We start from the raw sequence: 9,437 nt of genomic DNA, 5'->3' as shown, positions 1-9,437 counted from the left end.
CAAAACAATCAAACTGAATCTTACAGTGGAGAGCTTCAACAACAGAACACGCCAAACAAAAGAATTTTTGAGCTTTAAGACTCAAGGGTCTTAAGGTCTTTTGAAATAACTGAGTCACACTTTCAAAAAATGAAAAAACAACTGCTGTATTAATAGGTAAATTTAGCAAATATATAGGATTAGAATTTTAAAATCCACTGTATTTTTTAAAAGATTTATTTATTTATTTTAAAGTCAGAGTTACACAGAGAGAGGAGTGGCAAAGAGGCGAGAGAGGGAGAGGTCTTCCATCTGATGGTTCACTCCCCAAGTGGCCACAACGGCAGGAACTTCTTCTGGGTCTCCCACATGGGTGCAGGGGCCCAAGGACTTGGGCCATCTTCCACTGCTTTCCCAGGCCACAGCAGAGAGCTGGATCGGAAATGGAGCAACCAGGTCTCGAACCAGTGCCCATATGAGAGGTTGGCCCTTCAGGCCAGGGCGTTAACCCGCTGCGCCAGAGCGCCAGCCCACAAAAATCCATTGTATTTTAATAAACCAAGAATAAACTAGAAAATGAAAAAAATTAAAAATATTATTTCAAATACAAAGCTAGTGAGAAAGAGGAAGATATCTTCCATTAATCCCCAAGTGGCCAGAATAGCCAGGCCTGGGCCAGGCTAAAGCTAGGAGCCAGGCGTTCCATCCTGGTCTCACATAGGGGTGACAGGGCCCAAATCCTTGGGCCATCATCTGCTGCCTTCCCAGGCATGTTAGCAGAAAGCTGGGGTGGAAGTGGAGCAGTCAGGATTCGAACTGACACTCTGATGTGGGGTGCTGAAGTCACAAGTGGCAGTTTAACTTGCTACACAGTGGCAGCCTTGGAAAACTGTAAAAATAGTACCATTAGCTCTAGTATTGAAATAGGTTAAATACCTTCAAGTAAATCTAAAGAAAAATTGCCTGATTTCACCTGTATTCCGAAGCACTTCCCAGAAGGATTTTCAGTGGGAAACTGCTAACATTTCCATGAAAAAGTAAAGGACCTTAGCATTTATAATTTTTTGAAATAATTTTTAAAAAAATATTTATTTGAAAGGCAGTTAGAGAGAGAGAGGGAGAGGAGAGAGATCTTCCATATGCTGGTTCACTCCCCAGATGGCTGCAATGGTCAGGGCTGGGCTGAAGCCAGCAGCCACGAGCTACCGCCAGGTCTCCTACATGGGTGCAGGGGCCCAACGACTCGAGTCATCCTCTGCTGCTTTCCCAGGCTCATTAGCAGGGAGCTGGACCGGAAGTAGAGCCACTGGGACGGGAACCAGCACCCATGTGGAATTGCTGGCGCTGTAGTTGGCGGTTTAACCTATTAGGCCACAATGCTGGCCTCTATCCATTCTTGAAGAACTTGGATGCCTTACACTTCCGTATTTCAGGAGTTGCTATAAAGCATCTGTACTGAAAATAATGAAGTAGCAGCAAAAAGATAAAATGACCAAAGGAAGAGAATACACAGTGTAGACACAGATCCATACATACATGCACTAATTATATGAGAATGATCTTTTTCTCTCTCTTTTTTTTTTAAGATTTATTTATTTGAAAGTCAGAGTTACAAAGAGGCAGAGAGAAATCTTCCAACCGCTGGTTCCCTCCCCAATTGGCTACAACAGCTAGAACTGTGCCGATCCGAAGCCAGGAGCCTCTTCTGTGTCTCCCACGTGGGTGCAGGGGCCCAAGGACTTGAGCCATCTTCTACTGCTTTCCCAGGCCACAGCAGAGAGCTGGATCGGAAGTGGAGCAGCAGGGACTTGAACTGGTGCCCATATGGGATACTGACTCTGCAGGCGGTAGCTTTCCCCGTATGCCACAGCGCTGGCCCTGATCTTTTTGACAAAGGGTTTGAGGCCGGCGCTGCGGCTCAGTAGGCTAATCCTCTGCCTTGCGGCACCGGCACACTAGGTTCTAGTCCCGGTCGCCCCTCTTCCAGGCCAGCTCTCTGCTGTGGCCAGGGAGTGCAGTGGAGGATGGCCCAAGTGCTTGGGCCCTGTACCCCATGGGAGACCAGGAGAAGCACCTGGCTCCTGCCTTCGGATAGGCATGGAGCGCCGGCCGCGGCGGCCATTGAAGGGTGAACCAATGGCAAAAGGAAGAGCTTTCTCTCTCTCTCTCTCACTGTCCACTCTGCCCTTCAAAAAAAAAAAGGGGGGGGTGGGGAGGTTTGAGAGGGATGGCAACACAGCTCCCATTTACAAGCACAGGTTCGAATCCTGGCTCCTCTACTTCCTGGCTTTGGCATGGCCCAGCATTTGGGGTGTGAAGTAGCAAATGGAAGATTTTTTTCTTCTCTGTTACTTGGCCTTTCAAATAATTTCGGCAATGCCAGAGTCCCATATGAGCACTAGGTTGTCTCCACTTCTGAACAGCTCCCTGCTAATAGGCTGGGAAAGTAGCAGCAGGTACTTGGGCAAGTACTTGGGCCCCTGCTGCCCACATGAGACCAGGGGTTTCCAGCTCCTGGCTTCAGCATGGTTCAGCCCCAGCTGTTGTGGCCACTAAGGGAGTGAACCATTGAACATATCTAATTTTGCCTTTCAACTAAACTAAAAAAAAAAAAAGCCAATAGTGTTAAGGATTGATTTCTGGACCCAAAAGGTGCTCCAGTAAATAACTCTTAAAAAAACCTAAATCCCCACTCATCCCCCATCCCCCGCCTCCTGCCTCCACGGTGTAACAGCAACCTAACATCCATCTGGGAATAGAAACCTGACATTTACCTTTTACCTTTCATAAAAGCTGTTTCCAGGGGGATGAAGCCTAAATAATCAAGTATCTATGACACTGTAGAATATCTTTATGGTCTTAGAGTGGGAAAATTCATCAAACAAGGGTACCGATTCATTAAATTTAAGCACTTAGCTTAATATTGAAACTCCTACTAATAAGTAAAGCAATCTAATGAAACAAGAGTTGAACAGGTTCTCTTGTTACATGAGATATCCAAATCATCACAACACAAATAATAGTGATGAACATGAGTGTTCATCACACTAAACTATAGAATGGCTTAAATAAAAGATTGACAGTAGCAAGTATTGGTGATGACTTGCTAGAACAGGAATGCTTGTGGATATATAAACTGACACAACTACTTTGGTAAGCTACTTGCAGTAGGTTATAGCTGAATGTTTATTCTGTGAAGCAGAATTTCATTTTCTAGGTATTTCCCCAAGCCTGATGGGGGCAAAGGGGTGTTGAAACACTCTCTAACAGAATGAACGAATCATGGTTCATTCCTACGAAGAAGTCTGCTAAGCAGTGAAAGGGATACTCAAACTGCAGCAATGAGGAGTCCGGATACTATGCCCAGGGCACACATCCCCTCCCTTGAAAGAGTACACGCTGTCACTCCATTTATGATGTTCAAGGGTTATACTTTTCTCACCTGTGAGGTCAGAGCTGTGGACTCCCTTGTAGAGGGAAACAGTGGTTATGAAATGGGAACTGGATAAAAATTTCAACGTTGCCAGAATGTTCTGAATATGATAGAGACCATTATTATTGAGTTATTATGAGTACATATGTAAAAGCCCATCCAGTCACACCATTAAGAATGTGATTAACTGGCATTAAAACTGTACCTCAGTGGCCGGCGCCGCGGCTCACTAGGCTAATCCTCCGCCTAGCGGCGCCGGCACACCGGGTTCTAGTCCCGGTAGGGGCTCCGGATTCTGTCCGGGTCGCCCCTCTTCCAGGCCAGCCCTCTGCTGTGGCCAGGGAGTGCAGTGGAGGATGGCCCAGGTGCTTGGGCCCTGCACCCCATGGGAGACCAGGAAAAGCACCTGGCTCCTGGCTCCTGCCATCGGATCAGCGCGGTGCGCCGGCTGCAGCGGCGGCCATTGGAGGGTGAACCAACGGCAAAGGAAGACCTTTCTCTCTGTCTCTCTCTCTCTCACTGTCCACTCTGCCTGTCAAAAAAAAAAAAAACAAAAAAACAAAAAAACTGTACCTCAGTTAAACTAAATTAAAAAAAGGGAAAAGAATATATAAGAAAAAATTTAAGGACTTTTAGCAGGGAGCTGGATATTGGAAGTGGAGCTGACACCTATATGGGGTGCTGGTGCCCCGGGCAGTGCCTTCACCTACTATGCCACAATGCCAGCCCCCAAAAACATTATTTGAAACTTTTCTCAATTCCTTGTAAGAAAAGGAATTTGCATCTAGACACATACAGCACAGATGTGAAGACACAGGGAGCAGACAGACAAGCCACAGACAACACAGTCTTCCCTCAGCACTCTCAGAAGTAACCAACATGCTGGCATCTTTTTTAAATTAAAGATTTATTTTATTTGCTTCAAAGGTAGAGTGACAGAGGAAAAGATCTTCCATCCACTCTCCAAATAGCTGCAACAGCCAGGGCTGGGCCAGGAGCCTGGAATTCCGTGTGGGTCTCCATGTGGGTGGCAGGGGTCCAAGCACTTGCTGCTTTTCCAAAGGTGGCTTAACCATAACGCCGGTTCCTTTGCTGGTTCCTTGATGATGCCAGATTTTCAGCCTCCAGAAAAATGGGAAAATAACTTTTAAGCTATTTAAACTGATTGTTCATATTTAAATATTAAACACGCTATTTAAATATTTAAATTACTGATGTTTAAACTGCCAGTCTCGTCTCTGTGATATTTTATTTCTAATATGTTCTTGGTTTGTCCTAACATTTATCTATATCCCCATCCCATCACCCCTAAGATGAGGTCCAAATAACTGGCAAAGATTTTTACTGGACCTTCTACGCTAATATGGGCTGTTCTTACCAGAACTCCTAATGCAAAGGTGTGGAGGTGGAACCTTTCAGGTTGTCAGGTCATGAAGAGATTAATGCAGCTCCCTTGAGAATGGGTTGTGTGGTCGTTGAGGAGCGGGCAGTTATGCAGCGAGCCTGGCACCACCTCCTCCTACTCTTGCCCACATGCCCACCTCTCCATGAACCTGCTGCCCTTCCACTGCGAGGCCCTTACCAAAAGCTGAGCAGATGCCAGTGCCATGCTCTTGGGACTTGTGGAACCATGAAGCTAAATAAACCTCTTTTCTTTATAAATTAGTCGCAAGTATTTTGTGACAGCAACAGAAAATGGACCATGACACGGGCCTTGCATTCACCACACCCATTCTTCAGGACTGACCCGGTCCTTTTCCACTCTCCACCTCCCATCGTCTCAGCCTCATCACCAATCCCCACTTTCTCTCACAAACTGTCTACCTCAAGGTCTGTCCCTGTTACCTGAGGACTCTTAACAAAAGCTCTGCTATGGCACTACACCATCCACTGAGGAAAACGTGGAGCCAACATACTTTGGGGCTTTTACAGGAAATATATTTTATCACTTATGCAAAGGCCAACACATAATTCTTAAAAATCCCTGTTTCCCAACTTCAAGGAATTCATACTCCACAAGGAAATCTACTGGGTTCAGGTTTCCCATCAAGTGTTGTCTATGCGCCATGGGTCAGAAGGTTAGGAATGAAAATTGGGTAATCTGTAACTGCCATTCACATCTTTGTCTATTATCTTCCCAGAAGATTCTGACCCATTTCTATTTCTAGCTTTCCTTGATAGCACAGATTCTTAAAGCTCTATAAAGTCCAAGAAAAAAGTGTTCATAAATAACTTACCCCTTGCATGTTCAACAGCCAATGCTTGTGTTTGTAGAAGACTATGGAGAACTGCGAAGGACAAGCTGGGGGCAAAGAAAAAGTCAGGAGAGGGGCACGCGGCACCTGTATCAACCTGCTTAACACCTCATCTGACAAGTCAACACTTCCTGCATACCCTCTTAAACTAATTTCCAAAACATTACAAGGGAACACACCTGTCAATATTCAAAAATCATTTACACCAACAGAAAATCCACAGGAAACTGAGGAAAGACAAACGATTTCGAAAGAATAATTTCACGTCTGGTACTCTAACTTGGTGCAGTTTTTTCAGTTATGGACAAATCAGCCCAGGCTCTGGTGTTAGGGGTACATGAGACAGAAATACAAATCTGTGCCTTATAATGGCGCAAGAGTGGCTCAGACCGTGGGCCACACACGGGGCTACACAAGGAGGACTGGAGAGAATTTCCTGAACTCTGGCTGGTTATGCCTTCTCTAGAGACCATGGAGAGAAGCCCTCCAGGAAGTGGGGCTTTTCCTGCACGGCCGGACGGTCACCCTCCCTCTTAACCCCAGCGCACCTCTTGAACTTTGCCTCAGAATCAGGAGGTCCGCATGGTTAAGAGAGGCCTGTGGCTCTGGTGACATCGTCAAGTCTGGCTCTGCCTGGACAAGAGGAGATGAGAATTACTTTTAGGTGGAGCAAGTCAGGACCTGCTCTCCTCTGGGTCCGCCCGTGTTCTGAAGCTCCTGGCAGTAGGTCTCTGTCAGAGGGTGATCTTCCAGGTGGGACTCCCCTCTTCCTGCCAGAAGAGGGGCCGTTTTACTCCAGAGAAGCTAGGATTAGATCTGGGAAATAAATTCATTTTAGTTGAAACTTTGATGGGAAGCGGTGTTCCCTACCTTAGCACTTACTGACATTGTGAACTGGATCATTCTTTGCTGTGGCGGGCTGCCCTGTGCGTGGCAGGACGTCTACAAAGATTTCCAAGTGCTGCCGGATACTAGTGATACGGTGAAGCAGCAGCAGAGCAAAGACTACCTCAGTTCTTTGTCTCGCATGGAAGAGGAATTTCCAGGCAGACGGGGTAGAGAAAGCAAGACGTATTAAGAGCAAGATTTATTTAAGTCAGAGACCCCCAGCCAAGGTGACCTGCATGGGGATGGGGGCTCCAAGAAAGGCAAAACCCATGGGGCCTGCGCCGTGGCTTGCCTGGTCAATCCTCCACCTGCAGTGCCGGCATCCCATATGGGCACCGGGTTCTAGTCCTGGTTGCTCCTCTGCCACTCCAGCTCTCTGCTGTGGCCCGGGAGGGCAGTGGAGGATGGCCCAAGTGCTTGGGCCTCTGTACCCCCATGGGAGACCAGGAAGAAGCTCCTGCCTTCAGATTGGCGCAGGATGGCCATAGCAGCCATTTGGGGAATGAAAGAACAGAAGGATGACCTTTCTCACTGTCTGTAACTCTACCTGTAAAATAAAAAAAAAGCAAAACCCAAAGAGACTGGTGGTAGTGGGGTTTTTAAAGCAAAATATTGGGGTAGAAAAAAACATGACAATCAGCTTGACATTCAGTTACAAGGCAAGACAAAACCCATCAAAAGTACATTTCCGGGGCCGGTGCTGTGGCATAGTGGGTAAAGCCGCCGCCTACAGTGTCAGCATCCCATGTAGGCACCAGTTTGAGTCCTGGCTGCTCCACTTCTGATGCAGCTCTCTGCTATGGCCCGGGAAAGCAGTAGAAGATGACCCAAGTCCTTGGGCTCCTGCACCCATGTGGGAGACCCAGAAGAAGCTCCTGATTCCTGGCTTCAGATAGGCGCAGCTCCTACTGTTGGCAGCCAACTGGGGAGTGAACCATCAGATGGAAGACCTCTGTTTGCTTCTCTTTTCTGTTTATTCAATTAAATAAACTAAAAAAAAAAAAGTACATTTCCAAAGTCCCATGGCAGAAAAACCACCTTGGGTGAAAAAAATGACACAGGGCCTTAAACCTGATTCTTAAATGGATTCTTTGGGACTTTAATCCTGCTGATGTGCCTGGGAAAGCAGCTGAGGATGGCGCCCAGGTCCTTGGGCCCCTGCACCCTCACGGGAGACCTGGAAGAAGCTCCTGGCTTTGGATAGGCCCAGCTCTCTGACTGCTGCGGCCATTTGGGGAGTGAACCAGCAGATGGAAGACACCCCCACTCCCCGTCTCTACCTTTCTGTAAGTCTTTCAAATAAAATAAAGTAAGCCTTTAAGTTGGAACATGTTGTGGTAGAACAGGTTAGGCTGTTGCCTGCAATGCTGAAATCCGATATGGGTGCCAGTTTGTCTCTACTGCTCTACTTCTTTCTTTTTTTCTTTTTAAAGGCTTTATTTATTTGAGGGGTAGAGTTACAGAAAGTGAGAGGGAGAGATAGAAAGGTCTTTCCTCCTTTGGTTCACTCCCCAGATGGCCACAACGGCCAGAGCTGTGCTGATCCAGGAGCTTCTTCCGGGTCTCCCATGTGGATGCAGGGGCCCAAGCACTTGGGCCATCTTCTACTGCTTTCCCAGGCCACAGCAGAGAGCTGGATTGGAAGTGGAGCAGCCAGGAATGAAATCTGCACCCATATGGGACGCTGGCACTGCAGGCAGAGGATTAACCTACTGCGCCATGACACCTGTCCCCTGCTCTACTTTTTTAAAAAAAATGTATTGGGGCCGGTGCTGTGATGTAATGAGTAAAGCCACCGGCTGCTCCACTTCCGATCCAGCTCTCTGCTTGTAGCCTAGGGAAGCAGTAGAAGATGGCCCAGGTGCTTGGGCCCCTGCACCCACGTGGGAGACCAGGAAGGAGCTCCTGGCTTCAGATAGGCACAGCTCCGAAAGTTGCAGCCAACTGGGGAGTGAACCAGTGGATGGAAGACCTCTCTGCCTCTCCCTGTAACTCTACCTCTCAAAGAATCAAATCGTAAAAATCTTTTAAGTTGCCCCTGACCCGAGGTCTCTGAACCCCAGAACAAATACACCCGCCACACAGCAGGATTCTGTCCACTGTGACTGCACGTGGTCCTGAAGACCCGAGGGCAAATCATTCAGCTGTATGAAGGCTGCCAGGAGTCTCAGGGACGCAGGGTCTGAGAGCCGCCTGATTCAGTGCGTAAAGCCTATTCGTATTTGCACCCTAGCTCCGGCAGAGACGAGGAAGAGAAAGGTCTTCCACCCACTGGTTCACCCCCAAATGACCTCAATGGCCGGAGCTAGGCCGATCCGAAGCCAGGAGCTCCTTCCAGGTCTCCCACGTGGGAACAGGGGCCCGAGCACTCGAACCATCTCCCACTGCATTCGCAGGCGCAGCAGCAGGGAGCTGGTTCGGAAGTGGAGCAGCTGGGGTCCGAACCGGCGCCCATACGGGACGCAGTGGCGCTGGTGAAGCCGGAGGCTTAGCCTGCTCCACCACAGCGCCGGCCCCTCGCCTCCTCACTCTTCAGAGGAGAAACCTGGCTTACGCACGCCCAAGTGACACGGTCACTCCGATTCCTGCACACACACACTCACGGTCAGGTGCGCGTGGCGGCGGGGCCAGCAGTCGGTTCACACACCCGTATTCCCGTCCGGACGCTGGAAAGAGATGTCCCCACGTCCGGCTGCAGGTGCCGCACAAAGGTCCCCCCATCCGAACTCACCCCTCAGGGCTCCCTCTCAGTCAGCCTCTCTCAGGCACACGTCCAGGCCCGGCCAAGGCGCGGTGGTGAGGGTCCTGTCTGGGCAGGAGGTTCCCCAGCGCAATACCCTAGGTAGGTCTGCACACCGCGCCAACGCCACGTGGCTCAGAGT

The 9,437-nt window shown here is 48.6% G+C and overlaps 1 long non-coding RNA gene across 4 annotated transcripts; it reads right to left on the bottom strand.

Annotated features, from left to right (window-relative positions):
• Positions 1 to 4,300: 4,300 nt before the first annotated feature.
• Positions 4,301 to 9,437, bottom strand: LOC149128670 (uncharacterized). 4 transcript variants are annotated; one of them, XR_016235981.1, is made up of 5 exons: positions 9,287 to 9,437; positions 6,216 to 6,300; positions 5,847 to 5,894; positions 5,650 to 5,714; positions 4,301 to 4,534 (listed from the first exon to the last, which is right to left on the bottom strand). It is a non-coding gene; the product is annotated as an uncharacterized LOC149128670 (long non-coding RNA). The 4 variants fall into 4 exon arrangements; XR_016235984.1 differs by lacking the exons at positions 5,847 to 5,894; positions 6,216 to 6,300 and adding an exon at positions 6,326 to 6,483; XR_016235978.1 differs by lacking the exon at positions 5,847 to 5,894.

Source organism: Oryctolagus cuniculus, chromosome 1 (assembly GCF_051225735.1).
Source record: "Oryctolagus cuniculus isolate XC-2025 breed Fujian yellow rabbit chromosome 1, ASM5122573v1, whole genome shotgun sequence".
In the NCBI taxonomy this organism is placed as follows: domain Eukaryota; kingdom Metazoa; phylum Chordata; class Mammalia; order Lagomorpha; family Leporidae; genus Oryctolagus; species Oryctolagus cuniculus.
The sequence above is the reverse complement of the archived record's forward strand: the minus strand, read 5'-3'. Positions and strand labels throughout refer to the sequence as shown.